Source organism: Labrus bergylta, chromosome 4 (assembly GCF_963930695.1).
Source record: "Labrus bergylta chromosome 4, fLabBer1.1, whole genome shotgun sequence".
NCBI lineage: Eukaryota > Metazoa > Chordata > Actinopteri > Labriformes > Labridae > Labrus > Labrus bergylta.
The window spans coordinates 23,050,611-23,065,126 of record NC_089198.1 but is presented as its reverse complement, the minus strand read 5'-3'; the positions used below and the strand labels follow the sequence as shown (position 1 = coordinate 23,065,126).

Genomic DNA, 14,516 nt, shown 5'->3' with positions numbered 1-14,516 from the left:
GTGCTGTTTCTGTGTCCAAGCCCTCCCCAATCCCCTTAAACACACCTCCTCTGGTCTCCCCTTTCCTGAGTCTGAAATAAATCAATGCTGGTTGGAGCTCACTTGTAATAAATCAGGCCCTGTCCTGGACTGGAGCCTGCCCAGTCAGCCTGTCACTGCCTGGCCTTCACTCAGGATTAATTAAAGGCCTGATATAAAGCCCAGATGTGCCGGAGCGAGAGAGCCCCTAACCCCTCTGAGCAGACTCTCTCTCTCTCTCTTTCTACATGGACTTTGTATCTACATCTGTACACACAAGGTAACCAGTTGCCAGCTACACACAGACAAAGTGCAACAAATGTCTCCACATGTGTCTGTGTCTTTCTTGTCATTGTGATATGTTAATATCTGGCCCATCATGCCCTCTGTACTCCTCATGTCAGCACTGTTGAAGCCTTTCCAAAGCTGAGCATGACGGTCTCCTGTTTGAACCATCAGTTCAAATGATGAGCAACCACATGTTTCTTTGATAACAAGGCAAAGACATCCGTCTCTGTGCATAATGAGTTTGAAAAGTAAACCATGATTCCTGTTGGCAGGACACATCAAGTCACCGAGCTTACCATTCCTTTGTGTAACTCTTGAGGGAATCATTTGTGTTTTAATGAAATTCAGTACAGTTTTATAGGATATAGTGGATTTTTCAAGAATTCATCAAGGACATGACTACTGATTTGTTCCAAAGGGGATGACAGAATTATTTATAGTTGTACACAGCTTTGATCTTTTGATTTTGAATCGTATCTCCTACAAAACAACATTGGTTGATTTATTTTTCGTATTTAGATTTACGAGAGCAAAACCAAACTGCATACCAAAAGAAAAACACAACCCTGAAACTATAAGCAAAAAATAATTAAAAGTCTAGGGTTTAGGTTAAAGAAATTTTTACTTAATATTGTTGTTAAGTTGTAATTTCCATGTTGCAAAAAAAACTTTGTAAACTAATAAGTATCAAGCCTGAGTTATACCTACATTAAGCCTGAGATTTAACCTGATGTTACCTTGGCAATGACAGTGCTTTTGCAACTGTTAATTGTGTGTTATATGACTTTTCTCTTCTTCGTGGGTCATTTATTGGGGGGTTAGTGGTGTGGTGCTTTTGGAGGATGATGGGTGGGTGGGGGGTGAAGGGGGTTTCTCTGACTTGTGAGGTCAAGGGTTGCGAGTCATACTTTATTGCATGATGACTGAGAGGGGGATTAGATGAGTAAGATATCACTCTGTTTTCTGGTCACGGCTGAGCGAGGTTAACTCAGAGTGGCCCTGGGGCCGGGGGCTGAGAGGAAAAGAGGGGGGAGAGGGTATCGTGAGGGCAGGGGTGGCTCGAGGGACTATTGGGCTGATTTCTGATAGCCACAGAGCGCTCCTGCCTTCCCGTTGGACGGCAAATGCTCACACAGGAAATTAGAGGTCTGGGCTTCCCTTTTTCACACGAGCTCCTCTTGCACACAGCCTCTTTCTTTTAATTTTTGCACATCAGTTTGACAATTTACAATGCACAAAGACCAGCTTGACAGAATTAGCATATACAGTCTCATGGGGGAGAAAATAAGTCATTTTATGTACTACAATTTCACCTCTGTGGACTTATTTTCCAGCTATTTTCTTTGTGGTCATGTGAGCATCTGCAAAACCTTTGTCCTGCTCCACAGCTCAAACTACACACAGCAGAGCTTATTTATTTGTCTGGACTGTGGGATGACTGCACCCATAATGAGTTTAATGTCATAAGTTCAGGACATATAAATGACTATCATCGCTCTTCATATCTCTGTGTGCAGAGGCCGGGCTGAAGATGTGGAGCTCATGCAGTCAGAGATCATGGCTTAAACAGATTGAGGCTGTTCTCTTGTGTCAGATATGATATAGCCGCTTGGTGCCTAATGGTCCTGGAAAAAGAGGTAAACATGTCCTCGACCCTGTGAATTCCATTACATAAAGAAGTTGATTTGCAACTCACGGCAAAGATGGAACAAAGCCTTCTAGATAAAACCAAGGCCAAAAAATTCACAGACCCCAAAACTCGGACAAATAAACAAACTGCAGGGCTTTTAAACTGTTGCTATAACACACATTAACATGCTGGAGTGTATTATCAGATAATCGACAAATGACTCTGCAAAGTGTTCTCACTTAGACCTGAAGATACAATCAACACCCAGGATGAATGTAACTCGGTATCCAGGCGTTAAAGCAGGAAGAAAAATAAACGCAGAGAGTAATTGCTGATATGTTCCTAATGTGCCCCCTTACCCTTACCTCCCCCTCCTCGGTGCCTCCTGCTGATAGGCCACCCCTGATGGCTGTCACACCTGGTGTTGAAGACGGTTGGGTGTATTTTATCTGCTCAGGGCCCATCGGGGGGCTATTCGTCTTCCTGCAGACCGTAGTTGGGAGGTCAGGGACAATCCCTCTGTTTATCCCCCTGTCCGTCAACACTGCACACATCCCTAGAGTTTTCTCCTGCGTCTCCCCCGAGAAAGTGAGGCAAACTTGCACTGCTGCGCTGGAATGTTGAATCAAGAGGCTGGACACTAAATTCAAGAGGAAGTATTGATGCTTTGAAACATATTTCAAACCCACAGGTGAAACTTTGTATGCTGCAATTTATGACTCACCTAAAAAATTAAATAATTCCTAATTTTTAGATATTCTGGATGAGCGCAAAAAACAGTTTTCTTTTGATTTTCTCTATAAACAACCTTGTATTTGCGTATTTCTTTTCGCTATATACTTCTCCAAAGTAGTTACTTCGGCATTGTTTAGACATGGAGTGTGCCCAGTGGCCAGTAAGAGCACTGTTTATCTACTCTGCATTGCACTACTGCTTCTGCCTGCACACGTGTGTCTGGGATTCTGGGATAGGTCCCCTGGGCCGGCAGACCACACATGTGGAGAACGTGAACTCAGCAGTCCAACCAGTTCCTTCAAGACAAAAAAAAAAGGAAAAAAACTAAAAAAAAAAAAAAAGTATTCAACAAGCGCTTAAATCAAATGTTTTGAACCACAAATATGGATAAACGATTGAAAAATGAATATTTTGGTGCACATAAAACCCAGAAGATTTTTTTTAACTTAAATTACATCACACACGGGTGAGGTAATGTCTTGCGTTAGCCGTTTTCAGTCCACATCATATATGCAGCTATCTGAAGCCGCATATTTCTCTTTGAGGGAACCGGAAACACTAAATAGACCCAACCACTTTATGATTAAAAAACATGTATTCCTTTTTTTTTTTTTTTTACAAGGAAAAGATAACTTTATAAAAGGGAAGGAAGGTAAAGCGAGTAGATAGAGTGAGACGAGATGGACGGAGAGAGAAAATGAGTGAAATCAGGGCGGAGGGAGGAGTGTGTGAGCGCAGAAGTTGAAATTTGACTCACGAGCTTGCACTCTTGTTGCTCTCTCTGGGACTCCTCTTCTTGGCTTGGACTTAATTGCGTCCCCGATATAAACAAGGGGGTTAGTGTGAGAGCAGACCAGCAGCTGAGGGGCTCAAGCAGAGGGCCAGACGTGGGGATTGAGTTCAGAGGGGAAGGACTTAACACAGAAACTGATATAAAAATATGCAAAAAAAGCGAAAAGCAGAGACATTGACAGCGGATTAAAGATGGCGGAGAAAAAAAATCTTGACTCCAGAGACAGCAGAGATGACAAAAATTAGAAGTCAGGGGAGAACTTTGCCAGCTTCATCATTTCACATCACACCATATTTTGCATCAAAGCTGTGCTTGACCAGCGTATCGAGTTGTAATGCTGCGCTGTAATGCCAGAACAAGGGCATCAGACAGTAGCCCTTCTGGCTCCAGCGCTGCGTCTCTGAACATCTCTTTCACAGATGCTCTCCTCTAATCGATTAGTTCCAGCCCTCTCAAACAGACAGCTAGGGATTGGATTCCATTATAAGTGATCCCTGCTCAGAGACTTAAGCCCTGCAGTCCCAGGCAGATGCTGCTGAGGTGTACCTCTGGATTATGCTCCTAAACTAACAAAATAACTGAGGTAAGGGCCACATACAGTATGCTTTACAGTAGCAGCCACAAATACCTGAGGCTGATACTGTTTCTGGAAGGATACAGAATGTTGGAACCAGGCAACATGAGAAAAATACCATCATGAAGAATACATACAGGAGATGTATTTCTCTCCTACAAGCTATACTGTAAAGGAATAGTTCAGCAGTTTGGTGGGAATATACTGTAGTAAAGTCAGTTCCTTTCTAAAAGTCAGATGAAGAGATTAAAAACACTTCCTCCATGTATCCCGGAATGCATTTGATACCAATATTGAACTAGACTCAATCTAACTTTCCTTTTAACAACAGCTACTGTATCACTTTAATACGTTTAGATATTCTTTCATGAGAAAAAGTGACAAGACAAAAAAACTGAATTTGGAAAATTCAGTTTTTCTTTTACATCTCAGCAGCGAGTGGCCCAGCTCACAGATTCTATTACTCACAAATTCAACTTGCCAAATTGAGATCCTTGATAATGAATCTTAAGAGCTCCTGTTTATTATTAAGTCCAAGGATAACTTCCTGGAGTCTTGCCTTCATTGTGGAATCACCATGCAATCAGCAAAGTCACAAAGAATTCAGGCTGATCAATTTATGTCACAGAGAAATTAAGAAAATAATGCTGCTCAAATGCAGCCCTACCTCTGGTTTCTGGATGAAATAAACTGTCCAATATGTAAAACTATGAGCATCAAGAGGTGCTAGTAGGTTTTAAGCTAACAGTTATTCTAGTCCAGTCTTTATGCTCAGCTAAGCTAACTTGCTGCTCTTGCTAGCTTTATGGTTTTTGAGCTAGCCCCAGCATACTATCTCACCTCCAAATAGTCATGACAAGAAAATTAATGAGCATGATTTTTACTACTTCTCAAAAAGATTTTTCTCTTTTTTGCAGTGCTACCAGACAAACTTTTTCTCTGCCAGTTTCCGTGCACCGTCGTCATGTGTTGTCAGAGTTATGACACAACGAATGAGCTGGTATAAAGACATGTTACCTACACTGGCTGCAGAGAGGAAAGCTGCACCTCACCCACTTAACTTCATCCTTTGTACCGATCCATCTTTGCCAGAACCATTTACTGTAAGGGATATTAAGACTTCTTTACTGTAGGCTGTTATTATTGTGCCACCATAAGCTGTACTGTGTAACAGCATGCACTCATGAGTGCTGCCTTGTTAAACATAATAACATCATTCATACTTCTGGAAGGAGTACAGGGTTTCATCTCAATGGATTATACTTAATATTTGAGTTTATTTGGTTATAGAAAACAGTATGGACAAAATAGTCATTATGCATTACATTGACTGTACATTATTCATTGTCTTTTATGTGCTTCACATGTTTAGCTCAAATATTAGTGTTTTTGTGTCCGATTACTTTACCTTTTAATATCAATAATATAGCATGATTGTATAGGCCACATGGATTAAGTACTGTTCATCAAATGCAATTTTCCTATGAACGCTGCATTTTTCTACTCACAGCGCTGTAACAGGTCAGGATATAAGAGTTCCCAACAAACTGATATTTGATGTGGAATGCTTCTCTGGCCATGTTGTCCTCTAAAACGGGGACAAATTGCATCTTGGGCAGCTGCCAGGGTGTAAAATGCCCAATTTCAGTTCCAGCTATTTAGGCTGCAATCATCCATAAGGTCAGGCCAGTCCCAGCACTTCATTTCTCATCTATTTTGTTTCCACCCCTGACAACTAAATGATGGCTGACGTCGACTCCCATGATTTGCACTTTGGCTTCAAAGTTGAAGCAGACATGAGTGTGTGTGTGTCCTGTAGCGCTGACCCCTGTGTTCATGTCCTGCAGGGGATAAAGTACCAGGACAAACACATGTGACATCATTCTGTAGCAACAGATTACAGCACTGACCGGGTTATGATTTGTGTGTGTGAGACTGCATGGTGTGAGACTGCATCTTTTTTTTTAAAGATGTAAATAATGAGTAGATTTGCCAGTAATATCTCCCTTTTCATCAAGGTTCCCATGAACTCTTTTTTGCACATGGCATCTGGATGCCATCCTATCTGAATTTTGATTATCGCTCAGAGTATTTGCAACTGGTGCCGATGTGCGTTATGGGTCGCACCAGACCCCGAGCACCAGACATACACAAAATCCGAGTTTCTGGAACCGACACACTGTTGATAGACATCATTCATCAAAGAGAACAACTTGAATTGAGTATGACTGAATTTAAAAGATGCTGCTCTCTGAAGTTGACTTCAGGGGGAAAGCGGCTTCCCACACACACAAACACTGGAACACAAACATGCTGCAACATAAGGCAGCTAAAGCAGTTCAAGAGTAAGACCAAAACCGACTCTGTTATTCACTCATGTATAACCAGAAGCTTTTACATCAACTAGAAAACTATTAAAGACTTTCAGGACGGGCTGGAGACAGAGCAAGAGTTGAGAGTAGCATCAAGTGTTTCTAAATTGAACTCAGATTTAGAGTCTAAGATGTGTTGCTTCTCTCACTATGGAGCAACACTTTCATATTGAAGGCTAATATTTTTGCATTAAATGTTCTGGTTAGTCCATTTCTAAGTCTATTCATGTTGTTGTGTTATTATTTATAATTACAGATGCTCATGCTTTCCTTTATCTTTATCATTTTTCAGAGACTAATGGCATCATCTCCACTTTGATTCAGCTGATAGATGAAATTCTTTAACAGCATGGGGACAATGATTACTATCAACTACCCATCACCTCTTCGTACTGGATAGGTGGAATAAACCGATCATCTGATAGGCTTTAACGCTTGTTCTCTGCTTTTTACAAATACCTGCTACTTAGCCATTTAAAAAAAAAAGTCATTAAATGATATCTCCCATGTGGCTCTTTAAATCCAAAGAATTGTTGCACTTAACAACTCTCTGAAATGGTAAAGGAAATGATACAAACACCCATGTTCAGAACTGTCAATGATCATTAGTTAATACATATCATTCATTTGATGTCTCTACTGTTTAAGGAGAAGAAAAGACATAAATATCTGATCGATTCCTGCAGATGTTCAAACACCTCTGCTCTTCATTAGGAAACATTGAGTTGAAATTTGAGCAGGTGCTGGAAAAGTTAATCATCACCTGGCTAAGTGCTCAATGGCTCACTGTGTTGATTCCCCAACTCTATAAAACATCGGCAGGTACTGTATGCTGTGATCATGTTTTCTGCAGTGCAAGTTAAAAAACATTCCTTATTGCACCTTAAAATCATATTTAGAAGAGCTGAGCCCTGACATTATTTTGTTCCTTTGAATCATTACATTCACCAGAGAACTATTGTATAGCAAAAATATGAATGAATCTTTAACCTTTTGACTTCCATTGTAATCAGCAAAAGCATCACAAGGCATCTTATTCTTTCTTCATACATTTAAACACCCAATATAAGAGGAACGAAGGCTCTTTTTAGTTGATATTTTTCAGGATTTATGTCAGTAAATATCGAACAATCAATCAATCTTTAATTATCGCGCAAATTCAGAACAAAGACACTTGATAAAAAGAGAATGTCTAGCCCTTACTCTTTGTTATAATAGTAACACAAAAATATGCTATATGAAACCTGATAAGAGTTTATTATTTCATAACAATTTTTGCTTATACTTAAACTTAACATTTGAGTGTGTTTTTTTCAAATCTTTCTCTAATAAGTCCTGAATCTCTGTCACTCTGTGAACTAGCAGAGTGTAATGTTTTACATACAGCTATTCTCAGGTACTCTGCTTTGAGACAGACTTACTACTCATTGGCCATCCTGGTCGGACAGTAGCTTAAAACCAGCCCATTAAAAGAAAGCTAAATATTGACAGAGGGTTCAGGCTTGGCTGACTGGAAGTCAAAATGTAACATGTGAGCTACATTTGGAGTTTAGATTTTTAAAGGCACTTTTCAAGGCTTAACAAGCTGTTTTGCAAATTCTATTATTTTGCATTCAGGCTGTACAAACTCAAAATCATCCTGCTCTCTCTCTCTTCCTTTCTTCTGCCTCTTTAATATCACAGATGACTTGCAAACATGTGACCCCCATCTTGGGTTGATTATTTAGCTTTGCCTTCACTCAACACTCCACCTCTCTCCCCTCACTGACCGCCTCCTCTTCCCCCCCTCAAAGACCACTCGTCTCTGGTCAGATTTACTGCAAAATGTGTGTGTTCCTCCATATTTCTGAAATTTCCCATGTGTCAACCTCCAGCTCCCCTACGCAGGGCTTTGAACCCGCCTGCTAGCTCACGAGTGCACATAAATCCAGCACACCCAATGGAGAGGAGTCAACCTTCTTTATATTGGAGCCTAATTGCTGAACTTTGCCACAGTCAGGTTTGCTGAGCTGCATGATTTGTCAGAATCCCTGTCTCTTGGTAATAAATTACACAGCCAGTTAACGTTTTAAATCAAAATTGGTCCCATTTGGATTCTGTTGGTAGGTAACAACATCTCTGTCATTACTTTACGGTTTAACTAGGGCAAGGTTGCTTGACAACTGAGGACTGTTATGACATGTTCAACCCTCCCGATTAATATCATTATGACCTGGCGGTGCGAAGCTGTCAAGAAACACAAAACACAACTCTGAATCTATCATTGTCACTCTGTGAAAACATACAACATGCATCATGGATATGGCAGGAAAAGTGGACAGATTTTTGTGAAAATTAAATTACATTACTGGAACATTGTGTTGTGATGAGTTTCATGACCACCTAGTTTGTGTTACTATGAATTAAGCTGTTCTGGAGGATTGTGGGAAAAAGTGAGCTACCCGTCCCGTCAGAAGCCAAAGTGAGTGTTTGTTTTGACTTGGACGTCTCTCTGCACTTGGACTGACCCTCGCACTATACTGACTTTGCTCACTATCAGTGGGCTGGCTCACTCTTGCTGCTCTTTTCACTCATTTTCATTTTGTCTATCTGTACTTAGTCAGCTCCTTCAGCCTGTCGGTGAATATTCAGAGTCCTCTGCTTTATTAAGTTGGAAAGACACAGGCTATCACTCTAATGTTCCTATTTAATGACAGAATGAATGGCAATTATGAACGTTTACTCAAGTTACTCAAATACAAATGTTAACAACATGTGTTACTATGATGTATTTCTTCCACTACATTTATGGGACTGTGACAGCTGTAGTTATTAATAACTACTACTAGATTTTAAATAAAAACCTGAAGTTCATAGAAATAAAAAAAATGATGACACTTGATTGAGCGCTACAGGAATTAACCAAGTGCATATTTTGTACCAAAAAATCTGTGTAAATTCCATTCGTGACAGCCTCAGAGGTGACACAGATATAAACTACTAAAATGGTTGGTACATAACAGGACACGGACCACACACATAATAAACACAACAAAAAAAGATACATTTTTAGGGAAATATTCAGCCTGTTAAATCCGTTGATATCTGTTTGTTTTTTTCCTGCTCCTGAGGAAGACTGATCAAAATCACACCAGTATATAAACAAGCTGCTTGTATTTGGGGCCCAATTCAAGATATCTTATCCTTTGCAGTACTGATTTGAACCTTTTTTTTTTTTTTCCAATATGTCTTGGACACCTTTTTTTAAGATGATAAACTAAAATGTTGGAGTACCCATCTTGCATTTCTCTTAGGCATAGATGTTGTAAAAGTTCAGAAAAAGATAAAACAGTTATAATAATCAAAGCATGTAGAATTGATTTTTGAAAAAAACATTTAGATTCAATTTGCATTTTGAACTTTTGTCAAAGCTTATAATTCTGTACTTTCTTTTAGTTCATTCTTAGTTGTAAACAACAACTTGAACCGTGTTTCTTGAATGTAAAAAAGTGATAATACAGACCTATAGCTTCAATTTGAACTGTTTACACTTTGACTACATAACAAAATAATGACTGAGTTAAGAAATATACCATCAAATTTGGAAATAACTTGTATAAAATGTGACTGGTAGAATGATACACAAGTTACAATTGAGCTCTTTGTAGATGTTCAATGTTAAATATTTCTGCCTTTTAAGTAATATACTTTTGAAAGTATCTTGCACCCTGCTGGGTTGATCTGCAGCTTTTCCAGCCACATGAAACTGGGAGCCAAGATTCTGCTGCACGAGTTCCTCATGAGTGAGACACTTTGTGCTCTGAGCTCAAAATAGCTCGCAGAGCTCAATTATTGGGTAAGGAGCAAACACAGGTGTGGAATCCCAGCCACCATCACTGGTGCCCCCACCGCAGAATAAAGCCGCTTTTGTCCCCGAGAGCCCGACTAGGAAGGCCAGATCCATGCCAGGCTTTGAACTGCAGAGACCACTTGGCCTGTTTGGTGCCGGGGCTAAAAGAGACCTTTTAAAGGTGTGGAAATGAAACGTCCCACATCAATCATGCATTTCCACTTGTAAATTATTCAGCAGTCACTGCTGCTGCCTGCTGATTCCCGACCCCCTTTATATGTGTGTGTATGAATGTTTGTGTGTGCGTGCGCTTGTGTGTGTGTGCTTTTTAGATAAGTGTCACTGTGTCTTCATCTAGTGTGTGTTCATGTAATTGTCTGAGTGAATTAAAAGAAGAAGTCTGTTCTTTGTACTGGCACAGTTGAGGTAAGTCTTTAAACTTTGTATGTGTTTTATTTTAACTTTTAAGATCACATGGGCCTAACTTGTGATTTTAAAGACATTGATTGAGTTTGTTAAAGGTATCCTTAATTCTTAAAATGTAAACATTAAGTTTCATTTGTTTTTTTTTACCCTTATCATAACAAAAATAAGCTCTCTTACTCTTCCTTGGCCCCTGCAGTAGTAATAGTAAGTGTGAATATTGAGGGGGGCGACAGAGAGCACAACTCTTGATGTCTGCTGCAGACAATGAGCGCTCTGTTTGGCTGCTGTGATTCTGCTGCTGCAGATCGGGCTGTTCAGCTTAACTCCAGCTTCTTGGCCTCTCTGCGTCTGCTCTGCTTTTCTCTTCTCAGCACCTTCTTTGCATGTATTGGGCAAGAGGGTCTTCGCGGGCCCGGGTGGGTTTCAGCAGGCCGACTGTGGGGACGGATTGATTGACTGATTGGCCGGGATCAGAAGTTTTGTGGCCTCTGACACATGGCCAGGCGTTTAGAAAGAGTGAACTGGTCACTCATTCATCCATAGAATAAAAACAAAGGGAAATTATGGTGAGGGGGATTTGTCATCAGATATTCTTAAACAGGTTAATACTGCATTAGAGCAAAATGATTAATTTGACATTAGTCATTTATTGGATTTTAATTCACTCATTCTTATAATATTGTGTCTTTTAACTATATGTCTAATCTCTTAAGATATTAATAAGGTGTTATATATTTGTATATCCATGTGTAGGAATTTACTTTTGGCGTTCCCCTGCTCCGGGATTGTGAGAAAAATTACATCCATCAGAAAATTGCTGTGCTCAGAGGAACAAGTATTAAATCAATCCGTTAATTATTTTGTTAACTTTTCATAAGTGGGAGACAAAGCCCTTCACTGAAATCTATTTTTACAGTACAAATAATGACAGCGGATTACGCGTCTTAGTTTCACAGTGCAGTCAGCAGCCAAGAGATCTGTGCAGTTGTGTGTGGCCCACACAGGAAATTAAGAAACCTCTGCAGCTTTAAGCATATTTGTGTCTGAATTATCTTGGAACAGCGGATTTAAACAAAAGTGAAACAAGGTTCAGCATGTGCTCATTCCAGGCAAGTGTGCTCACTAACAAGTTTCAGATTAAGTGCAGATCTTATTTGGAAGAGATGTCCATTTCTTAAAGTTTATGATTTAAAAAAAAAAAAATGTTTTTGAGCTTCTAAAAGATTTTACATTTTTACGACTTTTAGTATATATTTAGATTTATTCCCAGGGGTAATACAACTTATTTTAATATCACAATGCACATAATGTCTGGTTTAATGAAAGCCTGATTAGTTAACCTTCACAAGTGTGATAGGTTATAGATTAAGTGCTTTATACTGGTATATTTAGACAACCAGAATAAAATATCTGACTCCCTGTCTTACACATGTGATAATAAACCAGGTTACGTCGGTGTGTGTGTGTGTGTGTGTGTGTGTGTGTGTGTGTGTGTGTGTGTGTGTGTGTGTGTGTGTGTGTGTGTGTGTGTGTGTGTGTGTGTGTGTGTGTGTGTGTGTGATGAGATCCAATAGCAACAAGACTTGTTTATTTTAGGGAGTAGTGTAAGAGGCAGATGAGACTGATCCTTCTTTGAAAGTCCAGAGCCAATCAACTGTGAGTCCATCACAGACTCTGTGCACAGATACAGTGAACCACAGCCAGCGATGTGGGCATGGATTTACACAGATGGTTCTTATATCAGAGGATTACAAAGCATATTTCCTCAATAAGTGAAAAAAACAAAGGCTTGACTGAATTTATTATGTCTTAATTGAGGAGACCTACATGGATGTATATTTGTGTGTGAACAAACCTGGAGCTCATCTGTTTTGTCAGAGGAGATGATTTGTGGGGTCAAATTTTTTGAAAAAAAATCCTCAGGTACACTTTCATATATATATATAAAATAACGACTCCTGTATGAAGTCGTTATTTTCACCGGGTATGGATGAGCATGGATTATCAATAATCAATTTAAAAATAAAATATCTAAAGTTTAGAAATTCTTCCATGTCAACAGAAGCAGTGAATATGTAAGCAAATGTAAAAACATATCTGAGACAAGTGCAGCTGAATGTATACAAGTCATCCTTACATGTGGCAGTGTGTTAACAACAGAGCTGGAGCAGCCTGGACTCCCCGTGCCCTCCAAGGTGAGCTCTGTCTCCCCCAGTCGAAGGGGACCATGGGAAAACTTGCATGCCGATTAATCACGTCTAATGAGCTGGAACCATGTAGCCGAGCTGCCTTCCATGACCATCTAACCTCGCACACAGACACACAAACCACACACACACACACGAGCACAGATAGAATCTCAGACATGGACCATTGTGTGAAGTGCAGTAAAACACACTTTTTACTCGTAGTGCCGCTCTGCTTTGACATGAAAACATAGTCATTGATAATGTTTTTGAGGTACAAAAAAATACATATATAAATGTATTAAAATAAAAAAAATAATATAAAACTTGTATCCTATTTAGCAACATTATCACACAGTGAAGTAATAAAAAAAAATATATTCTGTGAAATAAAACCGTTCATTGTTCAAGTATAGAGAAAATAGTCGGCCAAGTATCTTTCTGCAATAATGTAAACGAAAATTTCAAACTTACTGTTCTGCATTCATGTTTTCCTTCATCAAAGTGCCTCCTGAAGCCGGTGGGTCGTAATGAACAAAGTTTAAACAAACAAAAAGTGCGGCGATGAATGAGCAAAGGAGGGAAACAGAAAGACGTTATGTCACGTGGAAAGTGACGACTGACAAAATTGATGTTGATAAATGCACTCCCAAGTATTTTTCAGTGCTGAAAGAATACCATGCTCAAAAAAATGCATGTACGACTTCTTTATATATGTGTGGGCGAGAAATAAATGTCTCCTTTGACTGGAATCTATTCTTTGCCCTATACATTTTCTGTGTACCACCCAGTTATCACATAAAAAAACAAGTGAACCAAAGTGGTGTTAGCACCAAAAATAATAAAAACATCATTCATTTTAAGGTCCTACATGGTGCAGCTGTTATTATTTCATGTTACACACGGCAAGCGTATATAATGTGCTTTCTCGACCTCTCGCTGGCTACTGGGGAAGCTTCAGCTGTGGGCCTCTTACTGTAACCGTAATCCTTGTGGCACATATATCTACACTGACGCCTGTGAGTGCACATTTCAGTTATCATTCCTGGAGTCACATACAATATATCTTTAGTCTGACTCCTGTTGCAGTGTCCTCTGTCCTTGGAACCCTGGCAGGTGATGCAACCGAGAAAGCGTGGAAGGTGATTGTCATTTAAATTCCTGCTGTTGGGGAAATAGATCCATTTGTTATGTGATTATGGTTACTGCGGGCGGAGGTCAAGAGGGTGTGGTGGTTTGTGTGTTACTGAGAGGTATTCTATGGTCTGTGAATGATCATGGGTAATCTTTTTTGACGTATGTGTCAGTACTAAGGCAGTGGGTGTGGCCTTAAGCTACCTTAGGTTTACATGTTTAGATAGCAGCCCGATGTCTGTTTCTTCAAAATGAAAATCCGAGCCTGCAGACTGCACTGTGCAATGTATACCTGAGCTGTGCCTTATACACACACTCCTAAAGATGCCCATCTTTTTTTTCTAAGGTCACACACCTGTCCAAGTTTAAAAGCCAACAATGGAAACTTAAGCAACCATACTCCTGAAATCCTCCCACCATTTCATTAAGATATCATTCAGAATGTCGGCGCTATTATGTCTTTACAGTCTTGAGCCGTTTCATTTAGTTAAGGGATTTAGTTAATCTTAATTTGAGGATGGATTTAGGGGT

At 39.7% G+C, this 14,516-nt stretch overlaps 1 long non-coding RNA gene across 1 annotated transcript in view; it reads right to left on the bottom strand.

Moving 5' to 3' along the window:
- The window catches only part of LOC136178893 (uncharacterized), a 41,503-nt gene extending 27,769 nt beyond the window's left edge, over positions 1 to 13,734 (bottom strand). The window contains exons 1-2 of the long non-coding RNA XR_010666195.1: positions 13,326 to 13,734; positions 12,803 to 12,967 (exon numbers count right to left, since the gene is read on the bottom strand). This is a non-coding gene — a long non-coding RNA (uncharacterized lncRNA). The remainder of the gene's footprint in view (positions 1 to 12,802; positions 12,968 to 13,325) is intronic.
- Positions 13,735 to 14,516: the final 782 nt, after the last annotated feature.